Source organism: Anolis sagrei, chromosome 4, assembly GCF_037176765.1.
Source record: "Anolis sagrei isolate rAnoSag1 chromosome 4, rAnoSag1.mat, whole genome shotgun sequence".
Classification (NCBI taxonomy): Eukaryota; Metazoa; Chordata; class Lepidosauria; order Squamata; family Dactyloidae; genus Anolis; species Anolis sagrei.
Window position 1 is genome coordinate 134562194 of NC_090024.1, and position 26225 is coordinate 134588418.

Sequence of the window (26225 nt, forward strand, 5' to 3'; positions counted from 1 at the left end):
CTAATTTAGTCTGGAAAATTGTGGGAAGTAGTGGGAGTAGTGGGTTTATCCCACACCTTCCAAGAAGGTGCGGAATAAACCCACTATCTAATTAATTCAGTACAAACCATGGTTTTCCTGGCTTGTGGTGGATTAATTTGGGATTGTCGAGGACAGTTCTGGATGGGGTTACGTTTCTGCTGAAAGACTGTGTTCATCATTCCAAATGTCAACCCAGATAGATGTGATGTTCAGGAGATCTTTACTATCAGCTTCAACTGATATGCCAGGTCCCTTCCTAGCATTTGAAGACCTAAAGATGACAGCGCATGTGCTGGTGTTCTCAATGTTGGGCTTCTGCAATGTACTGTAAATTGCACCCCCTCTGTAACAAGTTTGAAAATGCCAGTTAATTCAAAACATGCCAAGCAGATTGGTTACAAGAACATCTAGACCGCTAAGAGTGAACATAATATGCCTGTACTAAAATGACTCAATTGACTGCCAGTTAGTTTCCAGGCAAAGTATAAAGTGTTAGTTCTGACCTTTAGAGCTATACATAGTTTGGGTCCAAGTTCCCTATAAGGTCATCTGAGGAGGGGAGGGGGTGTCTATTCCAGCCAGCCAGAGCCCAACTGGCAGCCATCGCCCAGAGGACCTTTTCATCAGTCGCTCCGAGAAGACTGTGGAATGAGCTGCAGAAAAGATCCAACAGCTAAATGAGCTGTCAAAATTTAAGACACAATTAAAGACCTATCTCTTCCAACAGATATACCCAGTCAATTTTAAACTATGCATTTTAACTTTACATTTTCTTAGTATGGGCTTTTTCTTCTTTGTTCTATGTATTTTAATTCATGTATTTTAATGGCATTGTGTTTTATCTGTGTGTTTGAACTATGCTATACCCTGCGTCAAGCCATGAGTAGAGGGGGTAACAAATAATAATAATAACAATAATAATAATAATAATAATAAATATTATTACTATTGTGTTGTTGAATGCTTTCACGGATGGAATCATTGGGTTGCTGTGAGTTTTCTAGGCTGTATGGCCATGTTACAGAAGCATTATCTCCTGATGTTTCTCCCACCAGACAGAAACAATCTGGGCCAGCTAATGCGTCCCAACAAAGGATTCCCCCAGGCAGAAAGGAGCAAGGCTTTCAAGCTGCCAGACTATTCAATGCTAATCAAGCTGGCCAACTGCAACATTCACACTTGCCTCAAACAGGAAAGGGTTCTTTCTCCCACTCTGGACATTCCATAGATATATAAACCTCATGGTCAGGAAGAACTGAGCATGGAACAACAGACTGGTTCAAGATTGGGAAAGGCGTAAGGCAGGGTTATATACTCTCATCCAACCTATTCAACTTGTATGCAGAACACATCATGCGATGTGCAGGGCTTGATGAATGCAAGGCTGGGGTGAAAATTGCTGGAAGAAACATTAACAGTCTTAGACATGCAGATGACACCACTTTGATGGCCGAAAGCGAGGAGAAGCTGAGGAGCCTTCTAATCAAGGTGAAAGAAGAAAGCGCGAAAGCTGGGTTGCAGCTAAACATAAAAAAAAAACCAAGATTATGGCAACAAGAATTACTGACAACTGGGAAATAGAGGGAGAAAACATGGAGGCAGTGACAGACTGTATTTCTAGGTGCAAAGATTACTGCAGATGCAGACTTCAGCCAGGAAATCAGGAGACGCTTACTTTCTTGGGAGGAGAGCAATGTCCAATCTTGATAAAATAGTAAAGAGTAGAGACATCACACTAGCAATGAAGATACGCATAGTTAAAACAATGGTATTCCCCATAGTCACCTATGGATATGAAAGCTGGACCATAGGGAAGGATGAGCGAAGGAAGATAGATGCTTTTGAACTGTGGTGCTGGAGGAAGGTTCTGAGAGTGCCTTGGACCACGAGAAGATCCAACCAGTCCATACTTCAGGAAATAAAGCCTGACTGCTCATTGGAGGAAAGAATAGTAGAGGCCAAGATGAAGTACTTTGGCCACATCATGAGAAGAAAGGAAAGCTTAGAGAAGACAATGATGCTGGGGAAAATGGAAGGAAAAAGGAAGAGGGGCCGACCAAGGGCAAGATGGATGGATGGTATCCTTGAAGTGACTGGATTGACCTTGAAGGAGCTGGGGGTGGTGACGGCTGACAGGAAGCTCTGGTGTGGACTGGTCCATGAGGTCACGAAGAGTCGGAAATGACTGAATGAATGAACAACAAATAAACCTCACTTGCCTAGTTTCCAATAGACCTCACAATCTCTGAGGATGCCTGCCATAGATGTGGTGAATCATCAGGAGAGAATGCTTCTGGAATATGGCCATGTAGCCTGGAAAACCACAGTAACCCATTATTAGTGTTATTACTACTACTTATACCACATTTTTTCTGTTTTGCTCTAGGGAGTAATATGAAATTGTGGTTGAAGTACACCAACAAAACAATAGGTATTTCATTGACAATTACTGTTAAGAAACAGAAGATGAAGCAATGGATACAGACAAAACATCACAAAAACACTGCCAGTCAAGGACACTGGCCGGGCTGAAAACAAAGAACACCAGGAAAGGAAGATATGCTAGACTTCTAAAAATAGAGTGTATACTTGTCTGATTTAAACCAGTTTTGGATGGATCTGGCCAGTACAGAACCTATTTCCATAAACCTTGGGTGTACTATGCCAATTTACATGGAAATATTGCAAGTAGATGCAAATTACCCAGAAAGATGCTATATAGTGAAGGTAAGAATTTGAAATGCCTACTAGTGTATGTATCCATTTTGTTTTAAGTACACAAACAAGTATTTTACATATAACAAATCGGAAGTTGTCTACGCTGATGAAGAAAACGGCTGATGCTATAAATAAAATAATGTTAATATTTATAGTTTTGTTGAGTTGGCCTTTGAGGATTACCTCCCAGCCAGGCCTTTCTGCAGACTGTGGTATAAAAGCTATTGAGTGTTTCCTTACACTTGGTGTGATGGATTGACCTGTTGCACCAAACAAGCAGATCTGCCTATTTTAGTGGCAACACAATGAAGGAATCTTTTCCCTTGCATTGTCATGAAATACAGTAGAACATAACCCTCTGAGAATTCTTTTACAGCAATGCAATATTGAATGTGTTTTGTTATTCCCTTTAGGGAAATATTCTATATCTTTTTCTCCACCCGAAGGAGGATTTTATATGATAACAATATTGATGCATCTTGCATAGTCACATAAAGCAAAACGTGAGCCTCGCTCTGAAGAGCTACCATCTGAATTTTAAATGACTATCGGGGAAGTCCAAAGAGAAGTGAGGGAGTGACCTGTACTTGTGTCCATCAGAAGGGGAAAGAGTGGCAATGTGCATTGCCGCATTGCCTTTCCCCCCATCAGATGAAAAATGTGGGTAGCTCCAAGGTAATCCTCCAATTGAGCTAACCAAAACATGGCTTACCTTGCATTGTTTGGCCATCAATGGGACCAGGCCATGGCTAGTGTCACATGATGGCACTCGGCAGACCTGGTTCTCGAAAAGGAGCAAGGAGCCCAAAAAAAAAAACCAAAAACCACTGTGTGATGAGGTGGCAGGGTTATGATGGATGAATGTGAGGAAATTCAACTGCATAATCAAAACTTGAGATGCTGAAGATAAAGAGAGATGCCTATCATTAGTCTGGAAGGTGGGTTTTGAAAAGCTGGCTGTTTGACGAGAGAAATATGGGATTATGTAGGTTTTATGGGATGGTTCCAAGCATAAGGAGAATTTAAGAAGAACAATTAGGGTTGAGTTGTTATAGGGTTTTCGGGTTATATGGCCATGTTCTAAAGCAATTTTTCCTGATGTTTCGCTTGCATCAATGGCAAGCATCCACAGAGGTTGTGCTTTTAGAACATGGCCATATAGCCCGAAAACCCTAAAACAACCCAGTGATTCCAGCCATGAAAGCCTTCAACAACACAATTAGAGTTTTTTTGAGAAAACAAAAGCATTTTATGTGTTTCGGGATGGTAGGCATTGGAATTAGGGTTATCAGATCTTTGGGTCCAACTCTATCACCCCTTTCCATCTGCTGCTAAGAAGGCTGTTCAGGTCCTGAACTGGTGCTTGGTGGCTGTGATGACCTGGATGAGGGTGAACAAATTGAAATTGGTTCCAGACAAGACAGAGGCAATCCTGGTCAGTCGCAAGGCCGAACAGGGTATAGTGTTACAGCCTGTATTGGATGGGATTTCACTCCCCCTGAAGATGCAGGTTCACAGCTTGGGAGTTCTGGATTCATCACTGAGGGAAGATTTTGCACAATTAAAACTTGTGTGCCAGTTGTGCCCGTACCTTAGGAAGTCAGATTTGGCCAGAGTAGTCCATGTTCTTGTTACATGTCAAATAGACAATTACAACATGCTCTATGTGGGGTTGTCTTTGAAGACTATTCGGAAGCTTCAAGTGGTCCAATAGGAAGCAGTCAGGTTCTTTACTGGAGCAAGGTTCAGAGAGCACACAACCTCCCCTGTTAGGTCAGCTCCACTGGTTACCAGTCTGCTACTGAGCACAAAGCCCTAAATGGTTCCAGCCCAGCTAACCTGTCCGAATATATCTTCCTATGAACCATCTCAGAAGTTAAGATTATCTGAGGAGGCCCTGCTCTCATTCCCACCCCCCACCTCACATGCACAACTGGTGGGGATGAGAGAGAGGACCTTCTCAGTGATGGCCCCTTGGCTATGGAACTCCCTCCCCAGGGACATTAGATCAGCCCCCTCCCTACTGACCTTCAGGAAGAAAGTGAAGACATGGATGTGGGACCAAACTTTTGGACAGTGATTCCCAGTGCAATGATCTCTCAGTCCAATAATGAATAGTGCAGTTGCCACCAGAATGGCTCCAGAAATATGCCTTTGGATTATGTAATTTCAATTTATTGTTTTAATATGTATATGTTTAATTATGTGGTTTTAAAGTATATGTTGTTTTATTATATATAGATATAGATATACATATACATATACATATACATATACATATATACATATGGAATCAAATTGTGCATTGTTGTGAGCCACCTTGAGTACCTTTCAGGGTGAGAAGGGTGGGATATATATGCATTAAATAAATAAATGGGTCTGTACAGAAGTCTCGGGGTCTCCCAAAAATCAAAGAGAGAAATAAAAATCCCAGGACTGAAAGCTAGAATGAGAATGACAAGGATTTTTTTCTGTTTTCTTTGATAACATTTGCACTCAGTTTAATCTCCATATCCATTTGGCCTCTACTGGACACAGTCAGATTTTGCCCTCTGACCTACTACATAGCATCCCACTGGCTCTAGCTGCTGCACTGCCAAGTCTTCCTTCTGTGCTAAATAACAGTTTTGGCAGAGATGTTGTTTTACTTAAATGTGATGAAGAATGAAATGGTTAACTTGATATTCCTATAACTAACACTTATCATTTCTATTTTAAAGTAAATAGAAGTCTAGTTGTGTCCAACTCTGGAGGATGGTGCTTATCTCCATTTCTAAGCCATAGACATCTCCAAGGTCATGCGGGTTAGGGTGCATGGAGTGCTGTTACCTTCCCGCCAGAGCAGTACCTATTGGTCTACTTACAATTGCATGTTTTCAAACTGCTAGGCTGGCAGAAGATGGGGTTAATAGCAGGAGCTCACCCCACTCCCCAGATTTCAACTGCCAACCTTTTGGTCAGCAAGTTCAGCAGTTTAGCAGTTTAACCCGCTGCACCACCAAGAGGCCCTATTTCTAATTTCTACTTTACTTAAAGACTATTTTTACATTTTAATTGAGAATCTCAGAGGAATGCCAAATGGAACCCACAAATCCTTTTATCAGTACTTTGATAACAGGATAGAATTTAGATTTCCACATCTATATAAATAAAAATGTAATGTTCGTTTGTTATAATGTTATTCTTTTAACTTGTTTTTAACTGTTTTTACCATGTTTATGTATTGTATTTGCTTTGTTAGCCGCTCTGAGGGCTGAGAAGAGCAGTATACAAATATAGTAAATAAATATAAATACATTTGTGGGATGAACAGAACTCAAAAACCACTGGACGAATTGACGCCAAATTTGGACACAAGGCACCTAACAACCCAATGTATATCCTTCACTAAAAAAAATGATTTTGTCATTTGGGATTTGTAGGTGATATATAGTTAACCTACAATCAAAGAGCATTCTGAACCCCACCAACGATGAATTGAACCAAACTTCCCACACAGAACTCCCATGACCAACAGAAAATACTGGAAAGGTTTGGTGGGCAGTGTCCTTTGGATTTGGAGTTGTAGGTCACCTACATCCAGAGATCACTGTGGACTCAAGCAATGATGGATCTGGGCCAAACTCTACAAGAATATTCAATATGCCCAAATGTGAACACTGGTGGAATTTGGGGGAAATAGAATCTTGACATTTGGGAGTTGTAGTTGCTGGGATTTATAGTTCACCTACAATCAAAGAACATTCTGAACCCCACCAACGATAGAATTGGGCCAAACCTCCCACACAGAACTATGTGGGCGACAGCAACGTGTGGCAGGGGACGGCTAGTAACACATAAATATTAGAGTAACACAGCAGTCAATAGATTTGAGTAGGATCCTGATTTAGGAATTCAGAAAACAACACAATTTTCCTCAGTCTACTTTGAAGCCTCTTAGCTGAACTATGAACCGTACCATATTCAAAGGGTAAAATGACTTTCCCATAGGCAACCTATAGCTTTGGAGGACTAGTGAATACATACTGGATGGAGATGAACCAGATCACACTCCTTCCTGTAGCAAATAAAATAATGCACTTTGGGAAATCCAAATCTTGGTTCCTCCAGTGAAATATTATGGGAAATCAACAAATGGCTAGAATAGTTTGTAAAACATATACAGTATTTGCAAGCATAGTATCCTCATGGGTCTTATGCCCAACAGATATCAGACAAAGAAATGCAAGGTTATTTGTCTTTGTCATATACACACAAGCTCTAATTCAAAAAACAGAAGCTTTCAAAAGTCTAGAAGCTCTAAGAATAAAAGGTTGATCACAATATAAAGACTGTTGTTATCTCTGAAGGGTGACTAACTACACAATGCATTTATAGGTAAAGCAATTCCATTTATTTGCAGGCTTCCATCCCATTTGTCAATAAGCAAAACCATCCCCTGTTTATGTATGTTTTCCTGTCATTTATCCATTAACTAAAACATCCCAGAAGAAGCCCTTCTTCCCCCGTTATATAAAATCTCTCATGGGAATGAAATTGCAGCTTTTGACAGTTGTAAACTCCCCCTGCCGCTGGTCATAAATCTGCCATGCCAAGATAAACAATTCCAAACTAATGAAAGAAAGTGGCATTCCCCATCAGCTCCAATATGGAAACAAATTCAAACATGCTTGAATGCATGGCAAGACCCATCGTCCATCCAGTGCACATAATACATACCCCCTCCAAAAAAACATAAAAGGTCTCATACTGCTGATAATGCTACGTGCCTTTAGTTTGAGGTATTCTAAAAGGTGTGTGTGTTTTGTATGTTTGTACCTCAAAAGCTTCTACATGGCTTGATAGATCTGGAGCAAACTTGGTGTGCATACCATTTATTATCTAAATTAAAATGCTGATAGTGTGTAAACTATGGAATCCATCCCTTTTGGGGTCAGGGCCTCAATCATAAGATTGGATCATAGAGAGAGACTGTGCTGGCACAGCTGTACCAGAAGCTCCCACTTTATTTGCCTTGTATTAAGTGTTTGCTTGCAGCCCAAGGCTTGGGATTCTGCAGAAGGGTGGCTTCCTGTTAAAGTTTGCAGTTATAGGGCAGGCCCCCTGTCCATCATCGTAAAGTGTGGTTCTGCCCCCTGTTCAGGACAATTGAGAAGGGAAGGGAGCCATTTTCAGTTAGTCTCAGCAAAGGAAGTCAATGTACAGGACGTGTACAGACTTTCTCCTGTACAAAGGCTTCAACCCTTAAGACTCCCAGGGGAGAACAGTCTTAAGAGCATCTAAAGATTCCCAAAGGTTCCCAGGGAAACAGTCTTACAGCCCCGAGGAATTTCGGAGGGAATAACAGCTTTAAACATCAAAAACTCCAGTTAAGTGCCTACAGTCCTACTGGTAGGTCCACTCAGTTTTGAGACGCAGTTCAGCCCAGTAGTGGATCCACATCAGTTAGGTTTAGGATCACAGTTAGCCTGGGAGAAGTTTGGAAAGGGATTTTCCTTTAGAGTAAAAGTAACAGTTAGAAGCCACCAGTTGCACAAAGCCTGGAAGCATTTGTTTAACCTTTTGAAGACAAAAGAAGTTTCTGTTGATTGTTCACCAATAAAAGACTTTGTTATATTTTACAAGCCCTCTAGAGACAGTTTATGGTGAAAATCCTTATGAATTTCTCTTCGGGCCCCCTGGCTTCCCACTTGTCTAAAATTGCACGTCCTGTTTTAAAAGCAATTCATTTCAAGCCCAGCGCGCGACAGAACAGAGAACCCAAAATCCCATGAGAAGCGCTCCTGGTGTTCCCACAACATCTCAAATCTCACAGGCCCCCACAAATCTCACAATGACAGGCCAACAGTAATCTCTGTGATCCCATTGTTCAGTCCAGCTAAAGCAGAAGGAAAACATGTGACACTACCTGTGATTGCAGCTGAGGGAGCACTCCCTTTCCTTCCCTCCCCACAGCTAGTCTGTAGGAAGCCATTTTGCCAGGCTCTTCCTACTCCTGTCAAATCCAGAGGTGTCTGCAGAGGTGGGCTGTGACTAGGCTTGTCCATTTTATCTGAACCTCGACCCGTTTCTGCTTGACCCCCGTATCCACTTTTGCACACCTCCCAAAAATGGACTGGTAGCCGGATAGCCATTTTTGTTCCACAGCCAAAAGATCTGGTTAGATCCGGCTCATTGGTGGCAATGGGGAACAAACGAGGCTCCTTTTTCCATTCCCGAAAGTCTGGGTTTCAGTAACAAGTTTAAGAGAGCACCCTTCTTGGGACCCTTCCCTTCCTTCCCTTCAAGGAAGCCTGGGTTTCAGCAACGGGGCTAAGTTTTTTTAAAAATAAATTTTATTTAATACATGCCAACAATTAACTTTTTTTTTCCATACAGGACTTATTTCAGTAAGTTATAAACACAGACACAGCTTGTGTAAGACACATCACGATGTTCTTCTACCCCAATTAGCCCAATAGACAGAGCTCACAGGGAAATCCCATGTGAGGAGGAGCACGTGGAAGCCTCTTTGCTTGCCACGTGCTCCCAAAAAGGGGAGGAGGCGCCAAGATCGGATGCCATGTAGTCTCATTACAGTTGGGAAACAGAGATGGCTGGGCCCTTGCCGTTATAGCCATCTGACCAAGCCGAAGAAGCCAGATTGGCTGGAGGAAAACGACTAAAACAGATCCGCACACAAGCCTAGCTGTGGCTTGACTTCAGAGGAGGGTTTTGAGCCTTGGACTGGAAGGAACCATTAATAATATTGTAAAACTAAAAATTTGTATTTCTAATACCTAATGGCGCTCCATTCCGTCATGCCGGCCACATGACCTTGGAGGTGTCTATGGACAACACCGGCTCCTTGGCTTAGAAATGGAGATGAGCACCAATCCCAGAGTCAGACATGACTGGACTTAATGTCAGGTGAAAACCTTTACCTTACCTTTATCTAGCAAGAGAAAATCCATACCTGGGCAATGTCACGTATATACACTATTTTTAAATACATATGTGGCAAAATTGAATGAAATTGTCTGGATAGTTACCCCTTTTGAAGGGATCCAATGCCAAAAGAACTAGGTAAGGGAACCATTTTTACAGTTTATACATTGTATACCAAGTATATTGTGTGCAGTTGTTTAAAAACAAAGAATAGAGGAGGTAGTAGTTAATAAATCAAAAGGATGTGTACAAAGTTTGAACTAGAAGTCAAATGTTCAAGATCAGGTAGGGACAATGATTTGGTTCCCCTTATTTCCCCCTCCCTTCATATCTTTGAATTAAAAATGCAACTGGCACAGAAGTGGCAGAAGGACAATTTTAGGACTATCGGGTTAAGATGAATAAAAATTATCATAATCTTTTATTTTTTAAAAAATGTTTGTTTTCTACTGAAACAGCACCAAAGTCTCAGAACATGCAAGAGAATTTCTGTGGATGATAGATGTAGATCATAAAGTGACAAGGGAAGGAGGACATGAATACTCGGTACATATAAAGCTGCAACCTCCTTGTAAAAAGCACTGGGTGTTAGGTCAGTTCTATCATATATCTTTTCAATATCTCTTCCCCAAACCCAGGGATGTGCTTCTGATTACTAATCACTCCCACATGGGAAAACGGATAATTGAATCAGTTTTATCCCTGCTGTGAGAACTTCAAAAACTACGATTTTCGAAGACATTCTCACAGTGGGGAGAAAATTGTTCCCACACACATTCACTGTCTTCCTGCCCACCTCTGACATGGCCCTGCAGTGTCCAGGCAAGACAGTTGGCAACTTTGAATTGTCATCCCAGATTAGTTCCAACAGCCAGCATAAGATGGTGTGTTAAATTATTTGTTCCTCCAAGGCAGAAAAAATAATTTAATCAGTTTCCCTCCCCCTGCTAGACCTCTTTAAAAAATGATGTGTTTTTGGAGACATCTGGCAGAGGGGAGGAAATTGATCAAGGACTATCACATGAAGCCACTATTACATGGAAGTCATACTATCACTGATGCCAGATACATTGTGATGATAATGTTGCAGGACTAGTGAATATTGGCAGGTTTTGCCTAACACTAGTAGGGAAGTGGATTGATCGCTGGGACCGGGCAGACTGGCAATGGGATGCACACACAATGTCAGACCCAGTTTGCCAACATCTTGCAATAATGTCCTAAATTGTATTGTCAAAGGCTATCATGGCTGGAATCACTGGGTTGTTTTAGGGGTTTTTGCACTATATGGCCATGTTCTAGAGGCATTCTCTCCTGACATTTCGCCTGCAACTATGGCAAGCATCCTCAGAGGTTGTGAGACCTCACAACCTCTAAGGATGCTTGCCATAGATGCAGATGAAACATCAGGAGAGAATGCCTCTAGAACATGGCCAAGCATGTAGCCGGGGGGGGGGGGGGGGCTTGAGGGGCTTCAGCCCCGCCCCCCCCCCCAAAATTCTCATGGTGGTTCGCGAAAAGGCCTTACTGGTGCATTATTTAAACTGTTATGTTTATTCATATCATGATCTGATCACCATACTCAATATATCCCATATGCATGGGGGTATTGGGATAATGATACAAAAGGTTTGCTAGGCTAGACTCTCTTTCACTCAGACTCAGCCCCCCCCCCCGAAACTCAGCCCCCCGAAACCCCCCCTGAAAAAAATTCACCCCCCCCCCCCCCGAAACGAAATCCTGGCTACGGGCCTGAACATGGCCATATAGCCTGAAAAAACCTACACTAACCTAATGTCCTAAATTATTTGTTCTCTACTACAGAAATAAATAAATCTACACTGCAGACCCCATCTTGTGTTGGATACTGGAACTCCTGCCAGCCCTGTGAAACCTCTTAAAAGCCCACTTCATTTTTGGAAAAGCTCTCTCAGGGGTAGGAAGGACATCCCTTTCGATCTATCCCTGTATGAGATCAGAAGAGTGTAGATGACACCAAAAGAGGATCAGGAGACCATACCCTGGCTACTTGTATTCTGTTAGCGTGTTCACAGACATTATCATCATTATGCACATAATGGTGATCTTGCAGTGATGTGTGGCTGTGTTCTAGCAGCATTTTCTCCTGACCTAAGACACTTCTGAGACAATAAAAAAGCGGTTGGCATCTGCCAGGCTTTTCTAGGGTCCTGTTGAGTTTGCAGGTGATCACACCATTATTATGCACTTGGGAATGGAAAGAATACTCAATGCTTGAGTTTAAAACGAGGCAGAGGCTTCTTGTGCATTGAGAAACTGCCTCAATACTTGGTTTTAATCTCTAGACTTTGAACAGATTTGAGAATTCACTTTCTTCCTCATCAGATGGGCTACTTGGCCCATCGTGCACCGCTTGTTAAGGATGGAGCCCATTACACAGTGCATGTGTACTTCAGGGTGGGCTCCATCCAGAAAGGGGAGAGCAAACCTTCTTATGTTGCCTTACCAGTAATGGGGGAAAGCCAGACAGTAATGCTTGGGATGGAGGCAAAGGCTATTGGCACAATATGGGGTGTGGAAAAATAGGTAGGGGAGAATTGGCCATCTGCAAGGACGTTTCCCGGGGGATGCTCGGATGTGTTACCATCCTGGGGGGGGGGGGGCTTTTCTCATGTCCCCACATGGGAAGCTGGGGCTGACAGACATGAGCTCACCCCAGCTCATGGATTTGAACTGCCAACCTTCAGGTCTTCAAGTCAGCAGTTCAGCCAGCACAAGGGTTGCACCACCATTGCACCACCATTGCTCCGTGTGCCGACATTGCACCACCATGGCTTCGTGTGCCGACAAATGGCATAGCCAGATAGCAATTCTTGGCTATCCTTTGCCCTTGGAGTGGTGGAATGGAGCTGCAGGTCTTTTCAAAGATTTGAGAGGGATGAAAACAAGGCTTCAAAACTCAGCTGTTTCTGGAGCCCATGATCTCTCTCTACCCCCATGTCTTAAAATATCAATTCAATCACAATCCAAAGCACTATGATTGGGAAGTAGCAGTCAGTTGCAATGCTTCTCTCTTTTTTTTTTAAAAAAAAAAACTTCTGCTTTGATCTGGATATCTCCAAATCTGTCAGGTTTTTGGATTTGACAAAATATTAAACATATCTGTACTATATGAGGATCAGGGCTGGCCATTTTCCAAAACTGAGTTCGATATTTTTTAAGTGGACACCTGTTGTGCAAAATGGATCAAACCTTAACTTTTAAAAAGTTGTAAGATGTAATCAGTGGGGTGCTGGCTCTGTTGGTAGGCTAATTCAGCAACAAAAAGGGAGAGGGGGAGAAAGAGAGAGAAGCGAGAAACTATCTGGAGCCAAGGTCAGAACAACAACAAAAAAACCCCAATCTAATAATGGTAACAGAGAGGAAAAGTGAATGATCTCTTTTGAAACGAAGAATTTCAAACAGCCAGAATTATTTCAGAATGCTATACTTTTAAACCCAGTAAATATCTTTTTTAGAATTTCTTTGGGACACAGGAATGGCATTGTGACACCCTATTAACTTCTCCTGTACTGAGTACCATATATTCCAAAATCATTTCAATTATATATTTTTTGTATAATATTATTTCACCTGCGATGAATTTTTTTGCATTCTTATTGTTGCTTTCCCAGTTGTTCATATTTAAATAATTATTTTTCTTCTCACCAGTTGTTTTCTTCTCTCATCTTCTTCTTTTCTCCCTCTCTCTTACTCTCCCTTTTATCCACCCCTTTTGATTATACAAATATGGTAAACAAATACTCGTAGGCTTGTTGAGTACCTGATCCCTTGAACAGAAGATGCCACATAATGAATTGGTGATCCCTGATACCTAAATGCAAAATATATATTCTAGCACTGATTTTTGCCGACTACACTACTTGAGTGGGAAGAGTGAGTCAAAAAGGCTTTATGTCCTAACAAAACAAAAAAGTGTCCCTAATGTCAATGTTGTTGTTCATTCGTTCAGTCGTCTCCGACTCTTCGTGACCTCATGGACCAGCCCACGCCAGAGCTCCCTGTCAGCCGTCACCACCCCCAGCTCCTTCAAGGTCAGTCCAGTCACTTCAAGGATGCCATCCATCCATCTTGCCCTTGGTCGGCCCCTCTTCCTTTTTCCTTCTACTTTCCCCAGCATAATTGTCTTCTCTAGGCTTTGCTGTCTCCTCATGATGTGGCCAAAGTACTTCAACTTTGTCTCTAGTATCCTTCCCTCCAATGAGCAGTCGGGCTTTATTTCCTGGAGGATGGACTGGTTGGATCTTCTCACAGTCCAAGGCACTCTCAGAACTTTCCTCCAGCACCACAGCTCAAAAGCATCGTTCTTCCTTCGCTCAGCCTTCCCTAAGGTCCAGTTCTCACATCCGTAGGTTACTACAGGGAATACCATGGCTTTGACTATGCGGATCTTTGTTGCCAGTGTGATGTCTCTACTCTTTACTATTTTATCGAGACTGGACATTGCTCTCCTCCCAAGAAGTAAGTGTCTTCTGATTTCCTGGCCACAGTCTGCATCTACAGTAATCTTTGCACCTAGAAATACAAAGTCTGTCACGGCCTCCACATTTTCTCCCTCTATTTTCCAGTTGTCAGTCATTCTTGTTGCCATAATCTTGGGTTTTTTGATGTTTAGCTGCAACCCGGCTTTTGCACTATCTTCTTTCACTTTGATTAGAAGGCTCCTCAGCTCCTCCTCGCTTTCGGCCATCAGAGTGGTGTCATCTGCATATCTGAGGTTGTTAATGTTTCTTCCAGCAATTTTCACCCCAGCTTTGCATTCATCAAGCCCCGCACATCACAATGTCAATAGTGTGTCCCTAATGTCAATAGTGACAAACTCCATGGCATTTTCTCTAAATCCCACAAAATGCTACACAACTGGTGTTTTAAATATCAGGTTAAACAACATTCACAGAACTAATTAACTATTTCAATTATTAGTGTTTATAGCAATGAATAATTTCCCCAGTTTTAACATTTAATATTACCAAATTAGTTTTCAAGCCTGGTGTTCCAAGCTCTTCCGTGGTTATCGTATTTTTATATCTTTATTCTCAGAATATGTACTAGACGACGTACAGTTTCATATTACTGACAAATAATTGTGTGTATTTTGGTATGCTGTATCTATGCCACAAAATTCAATAATGCTCAACTAATTTCCCACAATTCTTCTCATTGTCTGTTTTCCATCATTCCAATAATTACTGCAATAATTAATTCTGTGAAAACAAGCATCAGAACAGCTTACCTGCTTTTCTATTTATGAGATCTGTGGGGACAGGGTCTTGGGGAGCTTATTTGCACACAGTTACTATAACAGATAGGAATATTTTGATAATGCTCAAATTCATGCAATAGGAGACGTAATCGTGAGGGTATTGCTGCTATTAAATTAGTTATTTATTTAGAACAATCAGTGTATGTGACATGTTGTGAGTTTTACAAGAGTTAATTTGACAGTCTAAAAAGACACACAACACATAATACAGTAAAGTCTCACTTAGCCAACCTTCGCTCATCCAACATTCTGTATTATCCAATGCAGTCTGCCTCCCACCCGGACCCACAGCTGTTTTAATACATTGCGGTGTTTTGGTGCTAAATTTGTAAATACAGTAATTACTACATAACGTTGTCGTGTGTTGATGTGTTGTAAAACATGAGGTTTTGGTGCTTAATTTGTAAACTCATAATGTAATATGATGTTTAATAGGCTTTTCCTTAATCCCTCCTTATTATCCAACATTTTCGCTAATCCAACGTTCTGCCGGCCCGTTTATGTTGGATAAGCAAGACAACGAGACTCTACTGTAATACTAAACTTTATATAATAATAATAATAATAATAATCATCATCATCATCATCATCATAAAGCTGACACTATATGAGGATTTAAAAATCGAACTGCACAGACTCTGGCACAAGCCAGTAAAGGTGGTCCCAGTGGTGATCGGCACACTGGGTGCAGTGCCTAAAGACCTTGGCCTGCACTCAAACACAATCGGCATCTGCCAGCTGCAGAAGGCCACCTTACTGGGATCTGCACGCATTATTCGCTGATACATCACACAGTCCTAGACACTTGGGAAGTGTCCGATGTGCGATCCAATTCAACAGTCAGCAGAGTGTCTTATGTTTCAAATAATAATAATAATTCTTTATATTCTGCCCTTCTCACCCGAAGGGGACTCAGGGCGGATCACAACACATATACACGGCAAACATTCAATGCCGCTTTGTATAGACAATGCACAAACAGACAGAACAGAACAGAAGGAGGTGGTTTGTTTCAGCTGTTTTTGGTGCCATGGAAGGTTGGGCTCGAGTCCAGAGGGTGCTGTTGCTTTATCCTGATTGACGAAGAGACGTCAGGGCTTCCTCCTTCTTTTTGGTTACCCAGTATTTTCTGATCTTCTTTCTTTATGGCGTCGTAAAACACCTCCCCCGCTTTTAGTGGTACCTAATTTCTCTAATTTCTCTAATTTCTGCCAACCTAGCAGTTTGAAAACATGCAAATGTGAGTAGATCAATAGGTACCGCTCTGGCGGGAAGGTAACGGCGCTCCATGCAGTCATGCCGGCCACATGACCTTGGAGGTGTCTACGGACAACGCTGGCTCTTCGGCTTAGAAATGGAGATGAGCACCACACCGCAGAGTCAGACATGACTGGACTTAATGTCAGGGGACTACCTTTACCTTTACCTAATTTCTCTAATAACAGCTAAAGCTGTTTTCGGATTGCTTAGATAAACAATGAACTAGAGTAACAGTTGGCAGCTCATGCCAACTCAAGGCTTCGAACTTGCAACCTTTTGGTTGATAGATCTTATAATTGCTGATGATTTACCAGCTGTGCTAAACCTCCGGCCCCTATATCCCACCCTCCTTCTCCTCAAAGGGATCACAACAGTGGTAATTGGGATGGGAGAGCCTTCCTCAGCTGCTAGGTTAGGCATAAGTACTGCCTAGACGCAAAAATCAATGCAAAGCAAGTATTAAGCTGGTGGTAGATTACGAATTCATGTGAGAGATACATGGCATCCTTCTTCACTTTCAAATATTAAAGGCAGAGAGAAAGCACCAGTATTTTTTTTTTCCAAAGGTTGATTCTTTCGTAATTCTTGCTGCCTCCTCAAATGTGTCACCGGTGTGAAACTGGGATGATTCATGCTGACCTAATGTGACATATTATAGTGTCTAATCGCCAGTGCTTTATTATGGAGCAGTCACTTGAGCATCAGATACAAGCAAAACACGGGGATACAGAAAAGCCAGTATTGATCTTGATGTCCTAAAAGTTAACTCTCTGCATTGTTCCCTAGGAACTGGAGCAAAAGCCACATATATTAACAAAGAAGGGTACAAAGGCAACAAAATGCTTTTTTTGGTCCACCTTGCTCAGACATACGTTCTCCGTCCCCTGTGAAGATGCTATCTGCTGTGATTCTTGTTCACTTACACAGCTCCACCTGGCTCCTTAATCAGCATTTCCTCCCTCTGGCCATTTTCTTGTTACAGTGGGTACAGATAAAGGGTGCACAGCTGAATCTTTGAACCATGCATAACCAATTGCTTCAGGTTTTTGCAAGGCCTGTGTCCACCTGCATCCATCAAGAACAGCTGCTCCATGCCCTGTGAGGCTGAGTTAGCAAATGAGGAGAGGGGAGGGGGAGCGCACCAAGGACCCCTGAAGAGCTGCACGAGGAAGGCAAGGAAGGGAAACAGTTTCAGAAGCCTTTTCTCGGACACAGATTATGCTGAATCTGCAGGAGGAAGCCACGTTCTTCATCAGATTTGTCAACCCATCTGCTCAATGTATAAAACAAGCAAATCAGGACTTTCAAAGGTAACTGTGGTGCGCAGCTAATATTTACTGAATGAGGGAGGGAGAGTGAAGAGATGAGGAAGAAGCTGACCCTCATTTAACAAAAAATATTTAGCAATTTGTGGGTGCCCCATCTCAAACAGAGAGTGATAGCTCTGGGATGACAAGGATAACTAAATCGGACAAGGGAGTGCCTTCACTTTAAGCAAAAAGTAAAGTAATATGGGAAGTTTCTGGTTAGGGGTGAGGGAGGTGTTTAAATGAAGACATGGCAGGCATGTAGCCGGGGGGGGGGGGGGGTTGGGGGGCTTCAGCCCCCCCGAAATTCTCATGGTGGTTCGCGAAAAGGCCTTACTGGTGCATTATTTAAACTGTTATGTTTATTCATATCATGATCTGATCACCATACTCAATATATCCCATATGCATGGGGGTATTGGGGTAACAATACAAAAGGTTTGCTAGGCTAGACCCTCTTTCACTCAGACTCACCCCCCCCCCCTGAAACAAACTTAGTCCTCCCCCCCCCCCCAAATCAAAATCCTGGCTACGGGCCTGAGACATGGTATAGACCAGGAGTTCTCAAACTTTTTCAACCAGTGAGCCCTTTCTGAAGCAAATGTTTCTCGTGCAGCCCCAATAAATGTGTTTGTGTGTGTTTATGTATATGTGTGTGTTTATATATGTGTGTGTGTGTGTGTATATGTGTGTGTGTGTCCCCTGGTGGCCCAGTGGGTTAAACTGCTGAGCCGCTGAACTTACTGATCAAAAGGTTGGCGCTTCAAATCAGGGGAGCAGGGTGAGCTCCCACTGTTAGCCCCAGCTTCTGCCAATCTAGCATTTCAAATACATGTAAATGTGAGTAGATCAATAGGTGCCACTTCTGCAGGAAGGTAACAGAGCTCCAAGCAGTCATACCGGCCACATGACCTTGGAGGTGTCTACGGACAACACTGGCTCTTCAGCTTACAAATGGAGATGAGCACCTGTCATTGAACATTGAGAAAACCAAAGTGCCGTTCCAGCAGTCACCAGCCAACCCCTCTGCAATGCTAGAAATACAGCTTAATGGTGTAACATTAGAAAATGTTGATCATTTCCACTACCTTGGCAGCCACCTCTCCACATCGACACCGAAACACAACATTGCCTGAGCTCTGCGAGTGCAGCATTTTTCCGAATGAAGCAGAGAGTGTTTGTGGACCGGGACATCCGTAGGGACACCAAGGTACTTGTTTATAAAGCTATTGTCCTCCCTACCCTGCTATATGCCTGTGAAACGTGGACTGTCTACAGATGTCACATGCAACTTCTGGAACGATTCCATCAGCACTGCCTCCGGAAAATCCTGCAAATCTCTTGGGAAGACAGGCAGACAAACGTCAGCGTGCTGGAAGAAGCAAAGACCACCAGCTTTGAAGCAATGGTCCTCCGCCATCAACTCTGCTGGACCGGCCATGTTGCCCAGATGCCCCATCACCGTCTCCCAAAGCAGTTGCTCTACTCTGAACTCAAGAATGGAAAATGGAATGTTGGTGGACAGGAAAAGAGATTTAAAGATGGGCTCAAAGCCAACCTCAAAAACTGTGGCATAGACACCGAGAATTGGGAAAACCTGGCCCTTGAGCGCTCCAGCTGGAGGTCCGCTGTGACCAGCAGTGCTGCAGAATTTGAAGAGGCACGAATGGAGGGTAAAAGAAAGAAACGTTCCAAGAGGAAGGCGTGTCAATGCATTTGGATGAATTGCATTTTAAAATTTCACAGACAGACAGGGCCAGTAGGAGATGGATGGAGAATCTTTGTGGGATCTAATTGAAAAAATGCATGAACAAATTCCTATGCACATTGCACATATCTCATTTGTAGTGCAAAGAAAGAAAGAAAGAAAGAAAGAAAGAACAGTACAAGATTTCAAGCGAAGAACGATCATTTGAAATCTTAAACTTAACAGTAAATCAGTGGAAGAGCCATCCAGTCCATGCAAAAAAAGCACAAAGGACCCCAAACATATGGCCATTGTAATAAGAAGAAGAGGAGGAGGAGGAGGAAGCAACAGGAAGAGGAGGGAAGCATGGAGCCCTCAGCATGCTTCATGGAGCCCCAAGGGCTCCCTGGAGCACACTTTGAGAACCGCTGATATATAGACCAAAGATTTTAAAACATATTCCATTCTTGACCCCTTTCCATTGAAGACATTTTAACATCCATTTTCTGCCTGAGAAATTTTTACATGATTCCAAAACTGATCTAAGGGGACCTCTTTTGGAGTTGGGACTCACAGTATAAGAAGCAATGGTATAGCTAAAGTACCAGACATAGCCCATGACAATTTGCTTCTGAGGGTTAAAGGGAAAGGAAAAGAAAGTCACACATGTCATTGCCGTAGGCAAAGGAGGAAGATCGTCCATGGCATTTACGAGGTGCAGAACAAATTGTGTCCTGTAACAGAGGGGAATGACTGGGGATAAGTTTAAACAAATGGCTGGAAGGACTGAGCTCCTAGCACTGTTCCCAGCATCTGTCTTCCTGCCTAATGTGGATAGAGATTGATGGTACCTAAAGGTGAGAAAGTGAATGGGGACTATTTTTTTTATAACGCTAGAAGTTTAGGGTCACCCAATCAAAATGAGGTGGAGAGTTCAAACTCAACAGTGTCCTTTTGCTGCTACAAAACATGCATAGCAGGTCACATAATTAAGGATGTCATCCTGCCACGGGTGGATGGTGTGGCATATGTTTCCATGCTTTAAACACTGAAATCTGCAGCACATATATAATCCTGGAAGAATTCCTGCCAGAAACCCTGGATAGCCACCATAAGTTAGTATAACTAGATGGCCTAAATTGACCAATGGTACAAATCAACATACAGCAGCGTTCTAAGGTCTAAGCCTCTCTAAAGAACCTAGCATTTATTTGTAAGTAAATATTTATTTATTTATTTCAAGCGCTTCTACCTCGCCCTTCTCAACCCCCTAGGGGGGACTCAGGGCGGCTTACAAAAGGCACAATTCGATGCCTAACAGTTCACAAAATACAATATACAAAATACAATATAACAACAACAATTAGAACTAGTTAAAACAATCAAATTAATACAATAGCAGCAATAAAATCATCTTGTAGTCAACGTTCACCAATTCATAAATCCATAGTCCATCCAGCATTATCATAGTCCTTTCCTACTCTGGTCGTCATTGTCCTTTATCCATCTGCCAGCTTACCCAAAGGCCTGGTCCCATATCCAGGTTTTTAACTTCCTTCTGAAAGAGAGGAGGGATGTTGATGACCTAATTGCCCCAGGGAGTGAATTCCACAGGCAAGAGGCAACCACCGAGAAGGCCCTGTCCCTCGTCCCCACCAGTCTCGCTTGTAATAAAGGTGGGGCCGAGAGCAGGGTCTCCCCAGAGGATCTTAAACTCCGAGGTGGGACGTAGAAGGAGATACATTCGGACAGGTACGCTAGGCTGGAGTCGTATAGGGTTTTGTAGGTCAAAAGCAGTACTTTGAATTGTGCTCGGAACTGGATCGGCAGCCAGTGGAGCTGACATAACAGGGGGATGGTATGCTCCCTGTATGATGCTCCAGTGAGTAATCTAGCCGCCGCCCGTTGGACTAATTGGATTAATTGAAGTCTTCAAAGGCAACCCCACGTAGAGCGCGTTGCAGCAATCTATTCGGGATGTAACAAGAGTGTGGACCACTGTGGCCAGATCAGACTTCCCAAGGTACGGGCGCAGCTGGCACACAAGTTTTAATTGTGCAAAAGCTCTCCCAGCCACAACCGAAACCTGGGCTTCCAGGCTCAGCGATGAGTCCAGGATCACTCCCAAGCTGCAAACCTGCGTCTTCAGAGGGAGTGTAACCAGGCTTGATTTGCTTTGAGGCTCATTTATTTGACTTTTTAGCAGTTTATGGGATTTGTAATAACCAGGGGCGGCTCAACCCATTACGCAAAGTAAGCATTTCCAGTATAGTTGATTTTGCCCAGAGGCGCTCTTGAGGCGCTCTTGGGGGAATATAGACCTTGACATATGCGAGTTGTAGTTACTGAGATGTATAGTTCACCTACAATCAAAGAGCATTCTGAACTCCACCAATGATGGAATTGAACCAAATATGGCACACAGAACTCCCATGACGAACAGAAAATATATATCAGGAATTGGTTTGGGGGGGGGGGGCGCCAAAATACTGCTTGCTTATCATTGAAAATTACCTAGGGCCGCCTCCGGTAATAACTCTTCTCTACCATCACATTTCAAATGAGTTGATTTTCCTCCTGTTAGCTTTCTTTCCTGTCCAGATTTCAAAACTTGATATAGAAACAGGAAAAACAATCCTAAGTCTTGTATTCAATTATATATCTTTACACTTCACGATCATGCATTTTTCTTTCATATCTACTCCCAAGTCACATCATTCTTCTGATTTCTTGATTTCATTCTCCATTCTAAGTAATGGGTAAACCAAGTCATGTCTTCATTATATGATTTAAAGTTGTGTATATCATATGTAATAATTATTTCTTTTTGTTAATGTTCAACTATTAACGTGACTTCTTCCAGGTTATTTCTTAATTTTCTTCAGTAATAGTTCTTGCTATTTTCTGTTAACAGTATAGGGTCATCTGTGTATCTTAAATTGCTGGTGTTCCTTTCTCCTATTTCCTTGCTCCTTTTCATTTTTATCGTATTGTGCTTTTGGTGTATTGTTTTCCTTTGTTTTTTTATTGTACTTGGTTATGTGTTGCCTTGCTGGTCATATAGCACCCTTGTTCTTGATTTAAATATCCCTTTGATTTCTCTGATCTTATTAAAACAATATCTTGTTTTTCCTTTTTTTGTTATGTTTTAATCTTCTAGTTCTTTGCATTGATTGTACTAGTTATTATTTATTTATTTATTTAGAGTTTTTATAACCCGGTCTTCTCGACCTCCGGAGAGGGACTCAGGCGGGCTAACAACAGAGGATTCAATACAGTAAGATAAAAGCAAATATACATAATCAAAAATACATTAAAATACAGTTCATACAAATTACAAAAAAGTTCATACAAATTACAAAAGAGTCAGTTCGTCAGAGTGAAATCACAAATTCATTGCCATCCGCCAGTAGATCAACAGCTCTTGACTCAACCACCATTCTGCAAATGCATTATCCCAAAGCCATGAATTTACCAGGTTTCTAAAAGTTAGGAGGGAAGAGGCAGATCTAATCTCCATCGGGAGGGAGTTCCAGAGCCGAGGGACCACCACCGAGAAGGCCCTGTCCCTCGTTCCCACCAAACGCGATTGCGAAGAAGGTGGGACTGAGAGCAGGGCCCATCCAGAAGATCTTAACAACCTTGATGGTTCATAGGGGAGAATCCGTTCGGACAGGTAAATTGGGCCAGAACCATTTAGGGATTTATAGGTCAACACCAGCACTTTGAATTGTGCTCGCAGGCTTGGGGCAACCTTTTTTGGTGGGGGAATGCATTGCGGGCCGAAGTGGGACAGATTGGGAGGGCCAGGCAGGGGAAGGCCAAAGGCAGTTTGCAGGGAGGACGGTCCTCATTTCAGCCAGAGGACATGGCAGTTTGCCATGTCCCCAGGCTGAGAGAAGAGTTGGGGGAGAAAGATGTGGCTACCAAGAGCTCTTCCTCTCAACCTGGGGATGTGGTATGCCACTACATATCAAAGCTGAGAGGAGAGTTGGAGGAGAGTGGGCCACTACTTACCCAAGCTGAGAGGAGAGTTGGAGGAGACACACCACTGCCGAGAGCTCTCCAGAGACCTCTCGGTAGTGAGTTGTCTCCTCTTCCTCTCAGTCTGGGGACATGGTGGGCTGCTGCATTCCCATGCTGAGAAGATAGCTGAGGTAGACAAGGGCTGGAGGGAAGAGCCCAAGAGGCCATACCTGGCCCACAGGGCTGAGTTTGTCCATGCATGCATTAAAGCTTCTCTTTCTTTGGGCATATCTGATCACTTAAGTCAGTCTCAAATCAGTGTTGAAGAAAGTGCTTTCGGTGATCAGATAATTACATAGGAAATCCTGGAATCAGTTTGATGCCCAGATGGCGATTATACAAACAACAGCACACTGTTTCACATTTTAAAATTTTCTTTTGTATGTTTCCATGGAAATTCATTGTCTAGCTGCCACAGTTTGAAGTTACCTGCATATGGTCAATGTAAATGGGGCCTTTTGGGGTGCAGTTAATGTGTTTTTTCATTATTTCATTACAATGTCTCCCCATTTCATGCTTGTCACATGCTATGTTTCTATGTGTTATTTAGCTTCGGACCTTCCTTTCAACTCTGAGTATATTACTAACAAAATATCCTTTTGGTTTGGCTCCAGTTGCATCATTAGTCACAGTGCTAGCATAGTTGGCCCCTGTTGAACCCCATAATAGAGGGATACAAGTTGTACTTTCTAGCTTAGGAGTCTCCTCTTCTTGCATTATTTCTTTCTCATTTTGGTTTGTCTCATCATAGCATTCTTGCAGTAAAAGTCATTCAAAGGGGATTTACCATGTACTCTTTAGTGCAATACTGCAATTGTCACATAAGCCTCACACAGATGCATATTCTTGAGGAAAAGGCATATTTCTTCTTATACAAGTTTCAGGAGATGCCAGAAGACAGGTGTTGTCAAGATGGTGATAAGAAATAAATTTAATCTTTCTTCCAAATGCAGATGCAGGAAAGCAGCAGGAACAAGGTAGAGGCAAATTGTGACATAGGCCCTTTCTACACTGCCATATAATCTGGATTATCAAAGCAGATAATCCACATTATCTGCGTTGAACTGGATTAATTGAACATATAATCCAGTTCAAAGCAAATAATCTGGATTTTATATGGCAGTGTAGATGGGGCCATAGTGAATTAGGCTGGATCCACACTGCCCTTATCCCAGAGTATTTGCTTTGAACTAGATTACATGATTCTACATTGCCAGATAATCTGGGATCTGCAGATAATCTGGGATCAGATCCTGGGATATAGAGCAGTGTAGATTCAGCCGTAGTTAACCAAACCTCTTTTGAATAGATGTGACTGAAATTAAGGGTGGAACCTCCTATAAACTCCACATAAAGAGCCCATTCAGAGAGGCCCATATTCCAGGACCGGTCTGGGTTTTTACCGGAGGTCTCCAAGATGTGTGAATTGGCCCTGTGTGAATTGGACATGTCACATGATTCCTTAGCCCAACTACACAGCCATCTCAGTTTTTCTGGAGCCTGAAAGACTGAGAAGGCACCCACCCTCTCCCAACAATCTCCCAATTTCCCACTAAAATTTAAATATAATGCCATAACTTTGCTTATCGGGCCCTCCTGATGTAAGGAAATGATGTGCCAGGAGACTGGGGATGGGGGTGCGAAGGGATTTTCCTCTCTCCCCCCCCCCCATCCCATCCCCAGTGTCATGGCACAAGGAGCAACGTTTTGGGGCAAAATACATGTTATTTCATTTTTTTGCAGGAAATTGGGGGGGGGGGGGGTGGCTTCTGAACAACCTCCCTTTCCCTCCAGGAAAAGCCTGGTTTTTTGAGGGGGAGTGGGGATGGGAATCCAAGCCAAAGCATGTTTTTAAAACCTGCTTTGACTCAGATTTTGGCTTTGTCTGGAAGCACCCCAAAATACAAACATAGTGAGGGGGCACATTTTCTTTGGAGAAGTCAGTGTGATCCAGTCTTTAGGAGTAATCCCCATTCCAATGTGGTCCTTTGCTCCTCTCTTTCCTTTCCTGGGACAGATTGAAAAAGCAGGAACACCTAAGAAAGAAGAAGTATCTAAAGAAGATGTCGCAGAATATATAGGTAAATTTAAGATTCCCAAGATTACAGAGGCCCAAAGAGATGATTTAAATAGGGAAATAACCGAGGAAGAGATAGAAGCGGCCATAAGGAAAATGGACGCAAATAAAGCGCCAGGCCCTGACGGATTCTCCGCTGGGTACTATAAAACCTTTATAAAGGAACTTATGCCATTATTAAAAAAGGTACTGAATGGAGTGCTCAAAGGTCAGGGAATCCCGGAGACTTGGAACTCCGCAGAAATAATTGTAATTCATAAAGAGCAGTCGGATCCAATGGATGTACGAAACTATAGACCCATTTCGTTGTTAAATGTGGACTATAAAATATTCACAAATATTTTGGCACAAAGATTGAAGTCTTTCCTGAGTGAATGGATAGGAGAGGAACAAGTGGGTTTTCTACCTAAGAGAAATGTTAAAGACAATTTAAGAATAGTTGTCGATATGATCGAATACTTTGAAGCCAATCCACAAAAAGAGGTCGCTTTTCTAGCATTGGATGCTGAAAAAGCATTTGATAACCTTAATTGGGATTTTTTTTAAATGTTGATGAAAGAATTGGATTTGGGTTATCAATTCATCACAGCAATTGAAGAGATCTACAAGCACCAAAAAGCTAAAGTGCAAATAAATGGACAAATATCCGAGGAATTTCGGATAGGGAAAGGCTCAAGACAAGGATGTCCGATCTCACCCCTGATTTTTATAATGGCTCTAGAATTATTGCTGAAAAATTTAAAGGAAGATGAAAACATAAAAGGGGTTAAAATCGGCAAACAAGAATTCAAAACAAGAGCATATGCGGACGACATAATTGGGATAATAGAAAACCCACGAGAAAATATTAAAAACTGGATAAGTAGGATTGAAGAATTCGGCAAACTGGCTGGCTTCAAA